At 38.3% G+C, this 18,924-nt stretch overlaps 1 protein-coding gene across 5 annotated transcripts in view; it reads left to right on the forward strand.

Moving 5' to 3' along the window:
* The window catches only part of MYO16 (myosin XVI), a 733,911-nt gene that overhangs the window by 554,401 nt on the left and 160,586 nt on the right, over positions 1–18,924 (forward strand). The gene's annotated exons all lie outside the window — the stretch shown is intronic.

Raw genomic sequence — 18,924 nt, forward strand, 5'->3', positions numbered from 1 at the left:
TAGGTGTTCAGAATGAACCTGGTATTGGAGATTAATGACATTCAATTAAAAAAACAGAAGGAAGGGTGGGAAATTATACTTTTTAGTAAATCTCGTCATTTCTTAAATGGGTTCCTTATTTTAAAGGAGATGTGATTTCTTCTCATTATTCCTACCTGGAATAGCATAACAGTAGGAATGATATTATTAATTTATTTTCATGGAAATTTTTTACTATCTCTTAAATGAAGAATCCCAGTCTGAAAATAATATCACAAAAAACATCAATCCATAGCAAGATTATCAACTTTTGTAGAACTTGAACAAAATATAATCTACAAACTTTTATATCTAGAGAGAACATAATTGAATATTTCTTGAGCGTTCAGAAAGCTCATTCGGGCTTTGAAATGTCCCCAGGCAATCAAGCATCATTATATAAACAAAGCCTGGAGGTACAATTTAATCAAGATTTTTGGCTGCCAAAATATCAGATAACAGAATTTATCGTTCCTATGTAAAATATTTATTTTCTATTCATATCACCTTGCCTTAACTGTTAGAGAATAAAATCTGTCAAAGCAACTGACTGTTAATTGTACAGAATGGAATATGATTATCACAAAAAGCTTGGAGAAAAAAATAGATGTCCAGTCTTAAAGCAAGCACCTACTTATTTGAACAGTTTTTATTATTTCTGAAATCCAGTGTGACAATAAATGTAGGTGTGTATTCTCCAGAGAAACAAAATGAGTGAAGCACATATTTAAATACTTATCTCAAAAATGGCTCACGCAGTTGTAGAGGCTAGCAAGCCTCAAATCCAGTGGGCAGGCGTCAGGCTGTTGGTTTCTCCTGACCTATGTATTTGCAGAGGCTGATGAATCCCAAATCAGCAGGTCAGACAACAGCCTGCTTACTCACATGGCTGCAGAAGCTGACAAATCCAAGAATCCGTAGATCAGATGGCAGGCTGCTAGCTCAAATCCCAAAAACTGGCGGTCAGATGATGATGAGCCAGATGCAGGATCCAGAGCAAGAGGGAGTTTGCCAGAGTGTCCATATATATTAGATGCAGGTACCTGAATAAGGCGGTGCCTTGAGTAAAGATGTGACTTGAGTAAGGCTGTGACTTGATTCACAGCCTTTAGTAAGGGTATGGCTCAAGGTACACCCTACACTAATCCTTCCTTGTTTAACATAAAGAGGTTTAGGATTTACAACACATAAAATGAGGATAATTACACAATACTGGGAATCATGATGTAGCCAAGTTGACCCATAACATTAACTATCACAGTTCAACCCTTGTCATCTTAGCATCTATGCATATCTACTTACACCAGACATATTCCCCACATATTCCCCAGGTTTCTGTTTGTATATATTAGAAAAACCAAGCAGTGCTTTTGGAGTGTGACGTACCTACTTCTGGGTCACACTCTGTACTTTACCTCTTGGGGCTTGCTAGGTCCTAAGACTAATTATAGGTCTAGAAGCAAAAACCAGTGCGTCTTGGGAACATTCAGTCATACCTTCTAAGGCATCTGCCCCAGGCACCTCCCCAGGTGGTATCTCAGTTCAGGCACAGCCGGGTCAATTTCCTCAAGTGGGGGTGGAAAGGATAATGGTTTCCCTGGGGGAGAGTGGGAAGTATTTTGTTCTGTTGTACATAGGATCGCTATGAGTCGGAACTGACTCTATGGTACCTAACAACAACAACACAACAGCCTCAATTTTGCCTCTTGGCAGGTAAATCCTAAACTATTTAGCCAGTGGCCCATTACAGAAAAAGTTTGCCGACCCTTGCACTAAACAGCTCCTCAACGGTGGATCAGTTGTCCCATGCTGGCCTCCAGCAGAATGTCTCTCACACATTATGTTTGTGGAACAGAACTCTGTGAAACTGAACTAAAAAGATCTGATATACCTTCCACCTCAACCACTTTCTCTCATGTTGGTCAGATTCTTCTGTTTGTAAGATTCTTTTCTGATGACATTGTAAAAGTCAGCTTCTTGTTCTGTAGAACAAAACCCCCAAATATCAGTGGGTTGCAACAGGCGCTGTCTCACATTGCATTTGATGGTGGTTTAGCAGCAGCTGCTGTCAGCCCTAATCAGCTTTGATCTGAGTACCATTTTCATTCTAGGGTCAGGCTTAAGGAATAGCCCAGATCTAGGACAGGTCCTTTCTGTGTCAGAGGGAAAAGAAATGGTCGAACCATTCAATGGCTGTTACAGCTTCTACTGAGATGTGGCTTATGTCACTTCCTTATACTGAATTGGTTAAAGTCAGTCACATGGCCAACCCCAACATCAGTCGGATAGGGAAGTATTCTCTTTCATAGAGATTACTGCAAAACACATAGCAAAGAGTGGAATGTATAATCTTCTGGTTCCCTTATCTGTTGTTGTGTAGAAGACCATCTAACGCTTAGAGACTTAAAACAGACATTTATTATTATTTCTCACAGTTCTAGTTGGGAAGTTCTTGCTTTAGTTCTCTCCTAAAGTTGCAGCCATAGAATAGCTGAGGCTGCAGTTAACTGATGCCCCACCTGGGCTGGATATCCGTGATGGCTTCTTCACTCATACGTCTGGTACGTGAGTGTTCTTCCATGTGACTTGTTTCTCTAGCAGAAAACCCTGGACTTCTTATAAGTTCCGGCTCCAAGAGGCAAGAGAGAACATTGTCAGTCCTTTTAAAACCTAGACCTGGAGCTGTTACAACATCAGGTCCATTATATTCTACTCGTCAAAGCAGTTCCAGAACCATCCCAGATTTAAGGGAGAGGAGTACTTGTCCTCATATCTTCAGTGAAAAGGAAGGAATTGATGGTGGCCGACTTTAGAAACACGCTACCACATTCTCTTAAATACAGAGGGTAAATTAGGAACAATAAAAGTCTTCCCCATTGGTGCTAATAACTATGAGTTGCTATTATTTCCATCTCTCCCCAACAGGTGTATATTAATTCTAAGTGTTGAATAAGGTAACACTATCTCTTTTTTTCTAAATTGTAAATTGGAGGAGATAATGGGAGGCAGTGAGGAAAAAAAAAGCAGGGCTTTGAACCCGTTTGTTCCAGTTGGAACCCCTGATGCTAATGCTGCTGGTTAGGGACCAGTTCTGAGAACCACAAGTAGAGCAGTGGTTCTCAAAATTTACTATACATAAGGATCACCTGGGGATCTTGTTAAAATGTAGATTCCCGTTCAGTATATCTTGGGTGGAAATGCAGTTCTTAGCAGAGACTCACACTAGAACAAACCGGTTCGAAGCCCTGAAGAAAAGGTTTTGAGAAGTCCCTCAAGGACCTGTCTTTTATGGTACTATGCCATCTTTTTTCCAAAGCTTTCTCTAATATCCTGCGTGCCTGTGACAGTATAATTAATATGCTTTTTCAGTGGCAGTCCGGGACTTTGTCAGCTTTTAATCATATCTTCTCAGAGTGCTAATCCTCTAAGTTTTCATCTTTTCCAGATTTAAGAGAGAAACCTTTTGGAGTCTAACTCTAGATCTTGGGTGGCAAGTTTCTGTGGGCCATACCATGCTCATCATTCATTTAAGGGCTTATTTATGGTTGGCAGGAGAAATCAGAACAGCATAGCTAAAAGGAGAGGTTTACTATTTAATGAGGCAAGCTTATTTGGAAAAGACCGAATGCCTTGTCTAGTAACAGCTCTGCAGTGTTTGGTATTATGCTTGGCATGGCGAGGGATCACGATCTGTGTTTTTAGATTGTCGCTGGATGAAATCCCTATTAGAAATAGTCTGAATCATTTAGCTTGTTTAAATGGCACAGTTGTTGCTGAAAGGTCAAGCCATGAAAGAACACAGCCACGATATTAAATTGGGTGTGGGGAGAGGGATGAAAGAAGACACGCTTCAGCTTATTGGATTAAAACTAATGGGTAGCAGCTACCCAGCGAGGCAGACACTCACCAGAGTCACAGGTTTATGTTGAACTCTTCTAAAAGTCTTGGTTGTTACATGGAAGCAATGCCAGTTACTGTCAATACATCTTTAATAAAAATGTGAATTAATAAGGTTGAAACCTTGTAAATATTCTAAAAGTTTTAATTGGCAACTGGTAAATTTTATTCAGGGCACTTTTGCCAAATCTAACCCTATTCTTTCCACTAAGACTATCCCGCAGGTTTGGCTGATTTTCTGAGATTTAATGAAGTTTGGGAGGAAATGTCTCAGTGAAATATAAAATAGGAAAGAGAAGGCCCCCCATAACCTGGTCCAAGTGTCCACAAACTTTTTCAGGGACAGGCCAGAGAGTAAGTAATTTAGGCTTTGTAGGCTGTAAGGTCTCTGATGCAACTACTCAACCCTGCCTCTGTAACAGAAAACCGCTATAGAAAGACAGTATATAGATACATAAATACAATATATAAATGAGTGAGTGTGGTGTTCCAATAAAATTTTATGGACATAAATAGGCAGTGATGGGTGGTCTGGGCTCAAGGGCAGCCAACCCTCAGTCTAGACTCATTCACCCTATTTCTGATAAAGACAGAGAGGAAGAATCATACAGAAAAAGGGGCAGATAAGAAGAGGTGGTTTTGATGTTTACATTCATAATCTGGCTGAGATCCTAATGGTGTTCCCTCAAAATAACGTGTTGGAGTCCTGACTCTTATCCCTGGGAATGCAATCCCGTTTGAGAATAGGTTTTTGTTGTTGTTGTTACATTAATGAGGCTATAGTAGTGTAGGTTGTGTGTAAAATCTAATCATTTTCGAGATACAAAAAGAACAGTGTAGACTCACAGACAAGGAAGCACAATCGAGGGATTAATAGATGCCACGTGAGGATCACCAAAGAACTGGGGAACACTGACAGTTACAGAAGCTGAGCCCAGGATTTTCCCCAGAGCAGACAGAACCTTCCCCTAGAGTTGGTGCCCTGAATCCAGACACTTAGCCTCCTGAACTGTGAGAAAATAAATTTCTCTTCTTTAAAACCATCCATTTGTGGTATTTCTCTTATAGCAGCACCGCCAAACAATATGATCCCCCATAACAGCATTCATTTTTTTCATTATTTATTTAGTCACTCGTATTTTATACAAGCATTTCACCAAATCCAGATGTCAGTAGGACGTGGGAAGTCACCATTGGCAGGAGTATGGTCATAATCCTCATCATTGTCTATCATCATGTACCCACTGTGAGGCAGTCTCTAACCTCTGCAGTTTATCCTTCTTCTCACAGTAACCGTTGTAGGTAACTACTCTCATCATACAGATATTAGTTTTTATGCAACTGTTAATTGTCGAAGCTTTGATTTGATATTACTTTAACATTTATCAGTACTTACTAATCACTGAGCACTGTGCTAAATACTTTATACGTCATCTCAGTTAATCTTCGCAACACTCCCATGGATTGTATTATTATTATTTCTCTTTTTTAATCGAGGAAACTGAGATTTCAAGGAGTTATGTTGGCCCAGTCTTGTCACTGAGGTGTGCTTAAACCCTGTAGGATGTTAAGATCTGACTTGATACTGGTCCAGCTTCACTGCAGTTGCTCTTTCTACTTTCTTGCCCTGTTTTGCTACCTCTCTGTGTTTGAGTGCCCTTAGTGTCCACAGGAAAGAGTACAGGATTGCCAGAACAGCAACTGATATCAAAAGGGGAAAGAGATCTCTGGAGATTTATAAAAGTCAGTGGCGGTTCTTTCACTCTGGATTATTATTCCTTTGTTTCCTAAAAAAAAAGACCAGTAATTTTACAGTTTCATGAACAGCTTTCATTCCCATACTCATCACCAGCCATCTTGCACATCCATGCAATGAAGGTCAGGCAACTTGGTGATGGAATACGGCTGAATCACTTGCGACCTCCGGAAGATTAGCTCAAAAGTAAGAAAAGCGATCCATTGAATATGAAGAACTGCATGTTTTCATTGAAAGCAGTGTGAAAGTGAAAATTAAAAATCTTTAGTAACTTCCTAACAACCTTGTAAAAATACCTAAGCCTTGCCAGCCCATCTGATGTAAATTAATATACAATTCCACTTGACTAAAGATTCAAGACAAACAAATAAAATCAGGTTGATTTTTGCTATTCCAGGAAAATAGACAAGAAGCTGTTTTCAACATGGATTCAATATTTTGACAGATGCATTGAATTGTTGATACATTTTTGTGGATGCATAAAACCTTCAGTCCCAGATTCTGAGTCTTATTGCTCATTATTTGATTTTTCTGGGCTTCCCCACCCCTTCCAGAAATGTATTTTAATGTTTGTGATTATAAGATATACCAAGCAAACCATCATCACAAAATTTACCTCGCTTTTAAGGCTAAATAAGTATTTAACAAATTATCTACAAATTGCTTGTTTCATCACTTCTAAATTATTTAATGCTGTTTACAGGAACAACAATTTTATCTACTATGGCTGTTAGCGTGGGATAGTTTTAGTTCATTATATCTAAATGATCTTGAAAATCCAGGGTCCTACATAAAATCTCAGGTCATCATTGGGATCTTTGAGGGGATCTAAAAATATTATTTCTTATACAATTTCTGAACAAAGTGAGTAATAAGGCAAATGAGAGATCAAAATGTCACCTTTCTTACAGGCAAAGTCTAGGAAGAAGGGCATTTCTTGATATAAGAGACCTAAGTGCCTACTCCAAAAAAAAAAAAAAAAATGAAACAAACCTGTTGCCATCGAGTCGATTACCACTCATAGCAACCCTATAAGACAGAGTAGAACTGCCCCATAGAGTTTCCTAGGAGCAGCTGGTACGTTGGAACTGCCACTTTCGGTTAGCAGCCAAGCTCTTAAGCGCTTCCCACCAGGGCTCCAAGTGCCTGCTAATGGAAGCCAAATTAGGCATACTTAACCCCCACCCTCCCAGTTATAGACATCTGTGATGCAAGCAGTCCTCCCATGCAGAATGCTGTGAAGTAAGACTCAGAGCTTAGAGAGCACAGGACAACAACTCTCTTTCTAGGCTGTACATAGGAGGCGAAGCAATGCCACCATTATCTCAAATACCAGCAAGGTCACCCATGGTGGACAGGTTTCAGCAGCACTTCCAGACTAGACAGACTAGGAAGAAGGATATGACAGGCAACTTCTGGAAAAGATTAGTCAGTGAAAACTTTATGAATAGTAGTGGAACATTGTCTGATATAGTGCTGGAAGTTGAGCCCCTTAGGTTAGAAGGCACTCAAAATACAACTGTGGAAGAGCCAGCTCCTCAAAGTACAGTTGCCTTTAATGATGTGGAGTCAAGCTTTCGGGACCTTCATTTGCTGATGTGGCATGACTGAAAATGAGAAGAAACAACTGCAAACATCCACTAACAATCAGTAAGTAGAATGTACGAAGTATGAATCTAGGAAATTGGAAGTCGTCAGAAATGAAATGGAATCCGTAAAGATTGATATCCTAAGCATCTGTGAGCTGAAACAGACTGGTACTGGCCATTTCGAATCAGACAATCATGTGGACTACTTTACAGGGAAGGACAAATTGAAGAGGAATGGCATTGCATTCATCATCAAAAAGAACATTTCAAGATCTAACCTGAAGTACACTGTCAGTGATAGAATAATACTCATACACCTACAAGGAAGACAGGTTAATACGACTGTTATCCAGATTTACACACCAACCACTGATGCCAAAGTTGAAGAAATTGAATATTTTTACCAAGGTCTATAGTCTGAAATTGATCAAGTATGCAGTCAAGATGCTTTGATACCTACTGGTGATTGGGATGTGAAAGTTGGAAACAAAGACAAAGGATTAGTAGTTGGAAAATATGGCCTTGGTTATAGAAACCACACCAAAGATGGCATGATAGAATTTTGCAAGAGCAACACCCTATTTATTGGAAAGATCTTTTTGAACAACCTAAACAGCAACTATACACATCGACCTCTCTGAATGGGGTACACAGGAATCAAATTGACTACATCTGTGGAAAGAGATGATGGAGAAGCTCAATACCATCAGTCAGAAGAAGGCTCAGGGGCTGACTGTGGAACAGACCATCAGTTGTTCATATGCGAGTTCAATTTGAAGCAGAAGAAAATTAAAACAAGTCCATGAGAGTCAAAGTAAGACCTTGAATGTATCCTACTTGAATTTAGAGGCCGTCTCAAGAAATCAAGGGTTTCATTTTAGTTGGATCCAGAATCAATGCCCTTGGAAGCAGTTGTCAAGAAAACAAATGACAGATTGCATTGGGCAAATCTGCTACAAAAGACCTCTTTAAAGTATTAAAAAACAAAGATATAACTTTGAGTACTAAGATGCACCTGACCCAAGCCATGGTATTTTCAGTCGCCTCATATGCATGCGAAATCTGGGCAATGAATAAGAAAGACCAAAGAAGAACTGATAACTTGGATTATGGTGTTGGTGAAGAATATTGAATATACCGTGGACTGCTAGAAGAACAAACAGATCTGTCTTGGAAGAAGTAAGCCAGAATGCTTCTTAGAGGCAAGTATGTCAGACGTTGTCGTATTTACTCTGCACATGTTATCAAGAGGGACCAGCCCCTGGAGGAGAACAATATGCTTGGTAAAGTAGAGGGTCAGCAAAAAAGAAGAAGACCCTCCACAAGATGGATTGACACGGTGGTTGTAACAATGGGCTCAAACATCGCAATGATTGTGAGAATGGCACAGACCTAAGCAGTGTTTCCTTCTGTTGTACAAAGGGTTGCTATGAGTTGGAAGTGACTCAGTGGCACCTAACAACAACTAATGGTGATTTGAGTCTGCCTAGAGGCTCCTTGAAAGAATGGCCTGGCAATCTGCTTCCCAAAGATTACAGCCATTGAAAACACTGTGGAGTGGTTCTACTCTTACACACATAAGCCTATTAAAACAAAACAAGAAACCAGGGGTGTGACACTACTCCTCAGGGAGATGTCATCAACCTTTCAGAATATTCATTCTCTGCTATTCATGAGCACCCCACTGCTTCTTTATGTATCTATTTGGAACCACTGGTAAGCAATATATATCTTGCACCCAATATATTCTACAGTGGGTCAACAATGTGTTACTTTAATCCATCCCAAGGCCACTCTGTTTTCAAGGCTATAGATGCATTTCCTACTCTATTTGCCATCCCAAACCCTGTCCTGCCACATTGTCCAATATAGTCTATCAGGGGTTCTACAACAAGAATAAATTAAAATGTTAAAAGAGCGACTTGAAATAAAATCTTAATAAACTACATATTCCCCCAGATTTCACTATGAAGTTCCATTATTAAGTTCCCAGTGAGAAATCAAAGTTCAGAGATTAACTACCCTTGTAAATTAAAGTCCAGAGATATTCAGTCCAAAGAAATTGAAACCCAAATCTGATTATCTCTTCTTTGTGAGTTAAAAGTTGAGAATTCCATATACTCAGGTTAAATTATATGTCTCAAATCATAGTTTCCACTTTCTAATTTTTCTCAGTATTAGCTAAAGAGGTTCCAGACATTTTGGTAGAGTTAGGGCTTCTTCAATAGCTACAGTCTGAGCTGTTAATCATCTTAATAAAAAAAATAGATGTGGTTAATTCACGGGCTCAGAAGTCCTATTAATTCAATGCTAAGTTTCTGATGATTCTCACTTTAAGAGTCTAGTGAGTAAATGGTAGATAAAGAGTTATGTGAGCACTGACCCCATACACACTAAATGTTGAAATCCATTCCTAGTCTTTAGATAATTTCCAGACCAAATTATCATCCTGGAATCCACTACTTTATGTTGCCAAAGACAGGGATGACCATGTAATACACTGGCCAAACCAGGACACTTTCAATAGTAAAATGAGGCACTACTAATGATTGTTCCAGGAAAAAAGGTAGTAACTGAGATGTCCTGGGGAAACAGAGCATATGGTCATCAAAGCTACCTCTTCTCTGCACGCGTCTTCTTGGAACTCTCATCCATTTCATTACTAGACTTCTTTACTGTCTGTCATTCCCAATAGACCATAAGCTCTGTTAAGGAAAGGATTATAATATATCTCCATTGACTGGCAGATAATACGTGCCAGCAGATACCTGTTGAATGCACAAAGACATGAATAAATAATGTTACAGATTTCTTTTTTTTTTTTAATTTTTATCGTGCTTTAAGTGAAAGTTTACAAATCAAGTTAGTCTCTCATAGAAAAATTTATATACACCTTGCTGTATACTCCTAATTGCTCTCCCCATAATGAGACAGCACATTTCTTCACTCTTTTCTTGTCCATTTGCCAACCTGCTAACCCCCTCTGCCCTCTCATCTCCCCTCCAGACAGGAGATGCCAACATAGTCTCATGTGTCTACTTGATCCAAGAAGCTCATTCTTCACTGGTATCATTGTTTATCCCATTGTCCAGTCCAGTCCCTGTCTGGAGAGTTGACTTTGGGAATGGCTCCTGTCTTGGGCTAACAGAAGGTCTGGGGACCATGACCACCAGGGTCCTTCTAGTCTCAGTCAGACCATTAAGTCTGGTCTTTTTATGAGAGTTTGGGGTCTGCATCCCACTACTCTCTTTCTCCCTCAGGGGTTCTCTGTTCTGTTCCCTGTCAGGGCAGTCATCCGTTGTAGCAGAGCACCACCTAGTTTTCCTGGTCTCACGCTGGCGTAGTCTCTGGTTTATGTGGCCCTTTCTGTCTCTTGGGCTCGTAATTACTTTGTGCCTTTGGTGTTCTTCATTCTCCTTTGCTCCAGGTGGGCTAGACCAATTGATGCATCTTAGATGGCCGCTTGCTAGCGTTTAAGACCCCAGATGCCACTCTGCAAAGTGGGATGCACAATGTTTTCTTAATAGATTTTATTATGCCAATTGACTTAGATGTCCCCTGAAACCATGATTTATTCTGTTTATTCAGGAAACTTCTTTCTTTTAATTTAGTCCAGTTGTGCTGACCTCTCCTGTATTGTGTGTTCTCTTTCCCTTCTCATAAAATACTTCTTATCTACTACCTAATTAGTGAAAACTGGTCTACCCTCCCTTTCTCCCTCTGCCCCTCTTAACCATCAAAGAATATTTTCTTCTCTGTTTAAACTATTTCTCTAGTTCTTATAATAGTGGTCTTATACAGTATTTGTCCTTTTGCAACTGACTAATTTCACTCAGCATAATGCCTTCCAGATTCCTCCATGTTATGAAATGATTCACATTTTCATCATTGTTCATTATGGATGTGTAGTATTCCATTGTGTGAATTTACCATAATTTATTTATCCATTCATCCGTTGATAGGCACCTTGGTTGCTTCCATCTTTTTGCTATTGTAAACAGTGCTGCAGTGAACATGGGTGTTCATATATTTGTTCGTGTAAGGGCTCTTATTTCTTTAGGATATATTCCAAGGAGTGGGATTGCTGGATCATATGGTAGTTCTTTTTCTAGCTTGTTAAGGAAGTTCCAAATCCATTTCCAAAATGGTTGTACCTTTTTACATTCCCACCAGCAGTGTATAAGTGTTCCAGTCTCTCCACAACCTCTCCAACATTTATTATTTTGTGTTTTTTTGGATTAATGCCAGCCTTGTTGGAGTGAGATGGCATCTCATTGTAGTTTTGATTTGCATTTCTCTAGTGGCTAATGATCTTGAGCATTTCCTCATGCATCTGTTAGCTACCTGAATGTCTTCTTTAGTAAAGTGTCTGTTCATATATTTTGCCCATTTTTTAATTGGGTTGTTTGTCTTTTTGTAGTTGAGTTTTTGAAGTATCATGTAGATTTTAGAGATCAGGCGCTCATCAGAAATGTCATAGCTAAAAACTTTTTCCCAATCTGTAGGTAATCTTTTTACTTTTTTGGTGAAGTCTTTGGATGAGCATAGGTGTTTGATTTTTAGGAGCTCCCAGTTATCTAGTTTCTTTTCTGCATTATTGGTAATGTTTTGTGTACTGTTTATGCCATGTATTAGGGCTCCTAACGTTGTCCCTATTTTTTCTTCCAGATCTTTATTGTTTTAGATTTTATATTTACGTCTTTCATCCATTTTCAGTTTGTTTTTGTGCATGGTGTGAGATATGGGTCTTGTTTCTTTTTTTTTTTTTTTTTTGCAGATGGATATCCAGTTATGCCAGCACCATTTGTTAAAAAGACTGTCTCTTCCCCATTTAACTGACTTCGGGCCTTTGTCAAATATCAACTGCTCTTTTGTGGATGGATTTATGTCTGGATTCTTAATTCTGTTCCATTGGTCTATGTATCTGTTGTTATACCAGTACTAGGCTGTTTCAACTACTGTGGCGGTATAATAGGTTCTAAAATCAGGTAGAGTGAGGCCTCCCACTTTGTTCTTCCTTTTAAGTAATGCTTTACTTATCTGGGGCCTCTTTCCCTTCCATATGAAGTTGGTGGTTTGTTTCTCCATCTCATTAAAAGATGTCTTTGGAATTTGGATTGGAATTGCATTGTAGCTATAGATTCCTTTTGGTAGAATAGACATTTTTACAATGTTAAGTTTTCCTATCCATGAGCAAGGTGTGTTCTCCCTTTTGGTTTCTTACAGTAGTGTCTTGTAGTTTTCTATGTATAGGTCTTTTACATCTCTGGAAAGATTTATTCCTAAGTATTTTATCTTCTGGGGAGCTACTGTGAATGGTATTGATTTGTTGATTTTCTCTTTGATATTCTGTTTGTTGGTGTGGAGGAACCCAGCTTATTTTAGTACGTTTATCTTGTATCCTGATACTCTGCTGAACTCTTCTATTAGTTTTAGTAGTTTTCTTGAGAATTCTTTATGGTTTTCAGATCATGTCATCTGCAAATAGAGATACTTTTACTTCTTCCTTGCCAGTCTAGATGCCCTTCATTTCTTTATCTAGCCTAATTGCTCTGGCTAGGACCTCCTGCACTATGTTGAATAAGAGTGGTGATAAAGGGCATCTTTGTCTGGTTCCTGATCTCAAGGGAAATGCTTTCAGACTCCCTCCATTTTGGATGATGTTGGCTGTTGGCTTTGTATGAATGCCCTTTGTTATGTTGAGGAATTTTCCTTCTATCTCTATTTTGCTGAGAGTTTTTATCATGACTGGGTGTTGAACTTCGTCAAATACCTTTTCTGCATCAATTGATAAAATCATGTGATTCTTGTCTTTTATTTATACAATGGATTATTTTAATCATTTTTCTAATGTTGAACCATCCCTGCATACCTGGTATGAATCCCACTTGGTCATGGTGAATTTTTTTTTTTGATATGTTATTGAATTCTATTGCCTAGAATTTTGTTGAGGATTTTTGCATCTAAGTTCATGAGGGATATAGGTCTGTAATTTTCTTTTATTGAGGTGCCTTTACCTGGTATTGGTATCAGGGATATGGTGGCTTCATAGAATGAGTTTGGGAGTATTCCGCCCTTTTCTATGCTCTGAAGTACCTTTAGTAGTAGTGGTTTTAATTCTTCTCTGAAAAGTTTGCTAGAACTCTGCAATGAAGCCGTCTGGGTCAGGGCTTTTTTTATTGTTGTTGGGAGTTTTTTGATTACCTTTTCAATATCTTTATTGTTATGGGTCTGTTTAGTTTTTCTACCCATTTGTGTTAGTTTAGGTAGGCAGTGTGTTTCTAGAAATTCATCCATTTCTTCTAGGTTTTCAAATTTGTACAATTTTTCATAGTAATCTGATATGATTCTTTTAATTTCAGTTGGGTTTGTTGTAATATTGCCCATCTCATTTCTTATTCTGGTTATTTGCTTCCTCTCCTGTTTTTCTTTTGTCAGTTTTGCCAGTGGTTTATCAATTTTGTTAATTTTTTCAAAGAACCAGCTTTTGGCTTTGTTAATTCTTTCAATTGTTTTTCTGTTTTCTATTTCCTTTAATTCTGCTCTAATTTTTATTATTTGCATTCTTCTAATGTCTGAAGGTTTCTTTTGTTGCTCTCTATTTGTTCAAGTTGTAGGGATAATTATTTGATTTTGGCCCTTTCTTCTTTCCATATGTGCGCATTTATTGATGTAAATTGACCTCTGAGAACTGCTTTCCCTGTGTCCCAAAGGTTCTGATGGGAAGTGTTTTCATTGTCATTGGATTCTATGAATTTCTTTATTCCATCTTTAATGTCTTCTATAATCCAGTCTTTTTTGAGCAGGGTATTGTTAAGTTTCCAAGTATTTGATTTCTTTTTCCTGCTTTTTCTGTTACTGATTCCTACTTTTGCAGCCTGACGGTCAGAAAAGATGCTTTGTAGTATTTCAGTGTTTTGGATTCTGCTAAGGCTTGCTTTATGACCTAATATGTGGTCTATTCTAGAGAATGTTCCATGTGCACTAGAAAACAAAGTATACTTGGCTGTCGTTGGGTGGAGTGTTCTGTATTTGTCTATAAGGTCAGGTTGGTTGATTGTGTCATTTATATCTTCCATGTCTTTATTGAGCTTCTTTCTGGATGTCCTACCCTTCACCAAAAGTGGTTTGTTGAAGCCTCCTGCTATAATTATGGAACTGTCTATCTCACTTTTCAATGCTGTTAGAGTTTATGTATCTTGCAGCCCTGTCATTTGGCACTTAAGTATTTAATATGGTTATAGTCTCCTGGTATATTATCCCTTTAATCATTATATAGTGTCCTTCCTTATCCTTTGTGGAGGATTTAACTTGTCAGAAATTAATATTGCCACTCCTGCTCTTTTTTGATTGTTGTTTGGTTGATATATATTTTTCCATCCTTTAAGTTTTAGTTTGTTTGTGTCTCTAAGGCTAAGGTGTGTCTCTTGTAGGCAACATATAGATGGATGGTGTTTTTTAATCCATTTTGCCACCTTCTGCCTCTTTATTGGTGCATTTAGTCCATTTACGTTCAGCATAATTATGAATAGGTATGAATTTAGTGCTGTCATTTTGATGTCTTTTTTTGTGTGTTGTTGACGGTTTCTTTTTCCCACTTAATTTTTTGTGCTGAATAGTTTATCTTTATATATTGTCTTTTCTTATTCATTATTGTTGATTTTGTTTCTGCTGAGTCTCTATTTTTTTCTTGTATTTTATTTTGATGAGTAGGATTGGTCGTCTCCTTTGTGGTTACCTTAATATATACTCCTATTTTTCTAAGTTTAACCCTAACTTTTATTTCTTCATATCACCTTGTCTTCCTCGATCTGTGACTACATTTATTAGTCCCTCTTTGTTTTATTGTTGTCTTCTTTTACATAATAACATCACTGTTGCCCTGTTTTTGATCGTTACTTTATCTTGATTTGTTTTTGTGATTCCCCTGTCTGAGTTGACATCTGATAGCTCTGTCCAGTGTTCTAGTCGAGTTGATACCTGATATTATTGATTTTCTAACCAAAGAACTCCTTTTAGTATTTGTTGAGTTTTGGTTTGGTTTTTATGAATTCCCAAATCTTCTGTTTATCTGGAAATGTCCTAATTTCACCTTCATGTTTGAGAGACAGTTTTGCTGGATATATGATTCTTGGCTGGCAATTTTTTTTTCCTTCAATGCTTTATATAAGTTATCCCATTGCTTTCTTGGCTTCATGGTTTCTGTCAAGTAGTCTGAGCTTATTCTCATTGACTCTCCTTTGTAGGTGACTTTTTGTTTATCCCTATCTGCTCTTAAAATTCTCTCTTTATCTTTGGTTTTGCCAAGTTATTATAATATGTCTTGGCAACTTTTTAAAAATCTACCTTATATCGAGTTCACTGAGCATCTTGGATAGATATCTTCTCATCTTTCACGATATCAGGGAAGTTTTCTGCCAAAAAATCTTCAACGATTCTCTCCGTATTTTCTGTTATCCCTCCCTGTTCTGGTACTCCAATCACTCGTGGGTTATTTCTCTTGACAGAGTCCCACATGATTCTTAAGTTTTCTTCATTTTTTTAAATTCTTTTGTATGATTTTTCTTCAAATATATTAGTGCCAAGTGCTTTATCGACTCGATGGCACCGGGTAAGTGTTTTATCTTCAAGCTCACCAGTTCTGCCTTCCACTTGCTCAATTCTACTCCTCTTACTTTCTATTGAGTCGTCTAATTCTGTAATTTTATTGTTAATCTTCTGAATTTTTGATTGCTGTCTCTGTATGGATTTTTCCAGCTCATTAAATTTTTCGTTATGTTCTTGAAGAATCTTTTTAATTTCTTAAACTGCTTTATCTGTGTGTTCCTTGGCTTCTTCTGCGTATTGCCTGATCTCCTTTCTGATGTCTTGAAGGGTTCTGTATATTAATCTCTTATATTCTGCCTCTGGTAATCCAGGAAGGCACTTTCATCCAGAATATCCCTTGATTCTCTGTTCTGAGAGCTTGTTGAGGCAATTGTGGTCTGTTTCTTTATGTGACTTGATATTGGCTGTTGTCTCTGAGCCATCTGTAAGTTATTATATTAGTTTATTTTATGTTTGCTTATGGTATCCTAGCTTCTTGCTTTTTTTGTTTTGATATGCCCAAATGGGTCGCTTGAGTGAGCTGTCTTGATTATTTTCACTTTTGAAGCTCTGGCTTCCTGTCACCAGGTGTCTAGAGCTGTTACCAGATATCAGTATAGGAGTCCATTCACTTTTCTTGTACTGATTCAGCTCGGGTGTCCAGGTAGCTGGTCATCAAGTGTGTGGTACAGGCTCTGTCTTACAGTCTTAGAGGGGCAGGGGTGATTGTTGTAGGTACCAGTATCAGGTTGCAGCAGGGAGTGACACTCTGAACAAGGCACTGGGCTGACAATTGTCCCCCAAGTGTCTCTGAGGAAAGTGTGTCCCTCTTCCCTAGAGCATACAGGTGGGTGGGTTCTGCAAACGGACCATGGGCACCCAATGCTTTTGGATGTAAGGACTGGAAGGTACCAGTTATCCTTGGACCCGTGTCACAGATGTGTGGAGCCTCCAGTCCTTAGATCCCTAATGTGGGTACATGAGGACCCTGTGTAATAGGCAAAGTGGTGTCAAACATCAAACACCCACGTCTCCACTGCACAGCTGAAATAGTTGCAGCCTGCCAACAAAGGCCTATTCTTCTGAAATAGGCCCACACAGGTCCATGCAGAGGGGAAAAGCATTCAAAGTCCACGGACTGTTTATGCCTGGGCAAGAGCTGCTTCTGTCTGGAGCTCCCCAGGTTAACGGAGCCGGCAAATTATCTTTTCCCCTAATTGTGAATTTATTCCTTCTCCAAGGCTGGGAGAATGGTTCCTGGTGCTCAGCAGGACCTATCTCAGGCCCAGGGAAATCAACAGCCTCTGAAGCCTGCTTGGTGGCAGGGGCACGGTAAAATATATGGAATTACTTTGCTTTTACCAAGAGCGCCATTATTCTCTGGTTCTGAAGGTCTGAGTAGGCTGTGTGACTGGCTCTTTTCCCTGTGGAAACTGCGGCAGAACACTGCTACCAGACCGCTGCATCCGCCCCTGGGAATGGTTCCTGAGGGATTCCGGTGATTCAGGTCCAGCAACTCCTCTCCACTTCTGAACCATCTCTCCCTCCCCCTGCTGCTCAGTCCATTATCTAACTTTTCCTTTGATGTTCAGAGCTCCTAGCTTGTCATATAATCATTTCACTTGTTTTTTCGGGTCTTTGTTGTAAGAGGGATCTCCAGAAGCGTCTGGCTATTCTGCCATCTTGGCCCTGCCTCTCTGTTCTAGCTTTCTTGACAGTTTTATAGTTAAGCTGAAAAATTTATGTCCAGGATGTTCTATTTGTTGATAGCCTCTACAAGATGCATTCTGTTGTACACTAGGTCACTATGAGTTGGAACCAACTTGACAGCACCTAGCAACAACAACATAAGATGCTTTAGTAAGCCAAAATAACTGCTGTCATTACCTTTCCAGCTCGAAGTGTTTCATTTAGTTGTGCCTAGATTTTCAATATTAGGTGGTAGCCACTTGTACTTTAGTATAAGATCATGATCCCAGGTCTTGTCTTCATCACAATTTATTGACATAATATTCTAATTCCCAACAACTGTGGACCATTGCTGAAATTTTACTCATGTGATAACTCTGTAGCAACCCATGAATTAGTATTTCTATTTTATATTGGGAAAAAAAAAAAAAAAAAACAGTGGCTCAATTTGAGGTTTCTTTATTTTACTACCAATCCTCTACTCTGAGGTCTGACCTTCTTTGTGATGGTTTATTGACTATAAAGCATTATCTGTCATATTGCAAAGATGGATGACCAATTTATGCAGCAGAAATACTTTTAGGACTAAAATATTAAATAATCATACACACTGTATTTGATGATCACAAGTCTAGCGAAGAAGCTATTTTTAATTACAGGTAATTCACAGAGCAGACTAACTTTATAGTATTTCCACAATATATTAATAGAACCCTCTAGAACCAACTACATCATTGTAAGACCCAAGTATTTAAACTTCAAAATTTTGTGACTATTTAGTAAATATTTTTATTACATGAAATAAAGATGTCTGCCTTTAAAACACAATTTAATTTTGTGATAAATGTAAGTTGTTTTTTGTCAAGAAATTCATAGTTCTTCAAAAGAAACATTTGTAAAAGACTGAAAATGGTGATGACAAGATATTTTGAAACTTTTCTTAAAAAAAATTTTTTGCAAACCATTATCTATTTATGACAAAAGAACCCAACATATTTCTATATAGGAACTGAAGTACAAAATAGAATAACTTATGTTACAAAGGAGATTTTAATATATTTTTTTAAAAATAAAGTTTACAGAAGAATGAATGTTACAGAGTGGCCTTAAAATTATCCCTGCATTTTTTTTTTTATAGTGAGGGATCAACAGGACAATACTTTAATTGGAATAATTTGAGCAATCTTAACAATTGACAGATGGTTAGACTGGGGCAAAGTGAACTTTTTTCCAGCTCTGATCACCATGACACTAAAAAATCAGAGCCCCATTTGCTAACTACAATACAAAATGTGGCATTTATCAAAATCATGTCTCATCTTTTTTGAAGGAACTTCTATTGTATCTCTACAAAACTAATAAATGGAAATAACTATTTATCATTAGATT

This window comes from Elephas maximus, chromosome 23 (genome assembly GCF_024166365.1).
Source record: "Elephas maximus indicus isolate mEleMax1 chromosome 23, mEleMax1 primary haplotype, whole genome shotgun sequence".
Lineage (NCBI taxonomy): Eukaryota > Metazoa > Chordata > Mammalia > Proboscidea > Elephantidae > Elephas > Elephas maximus.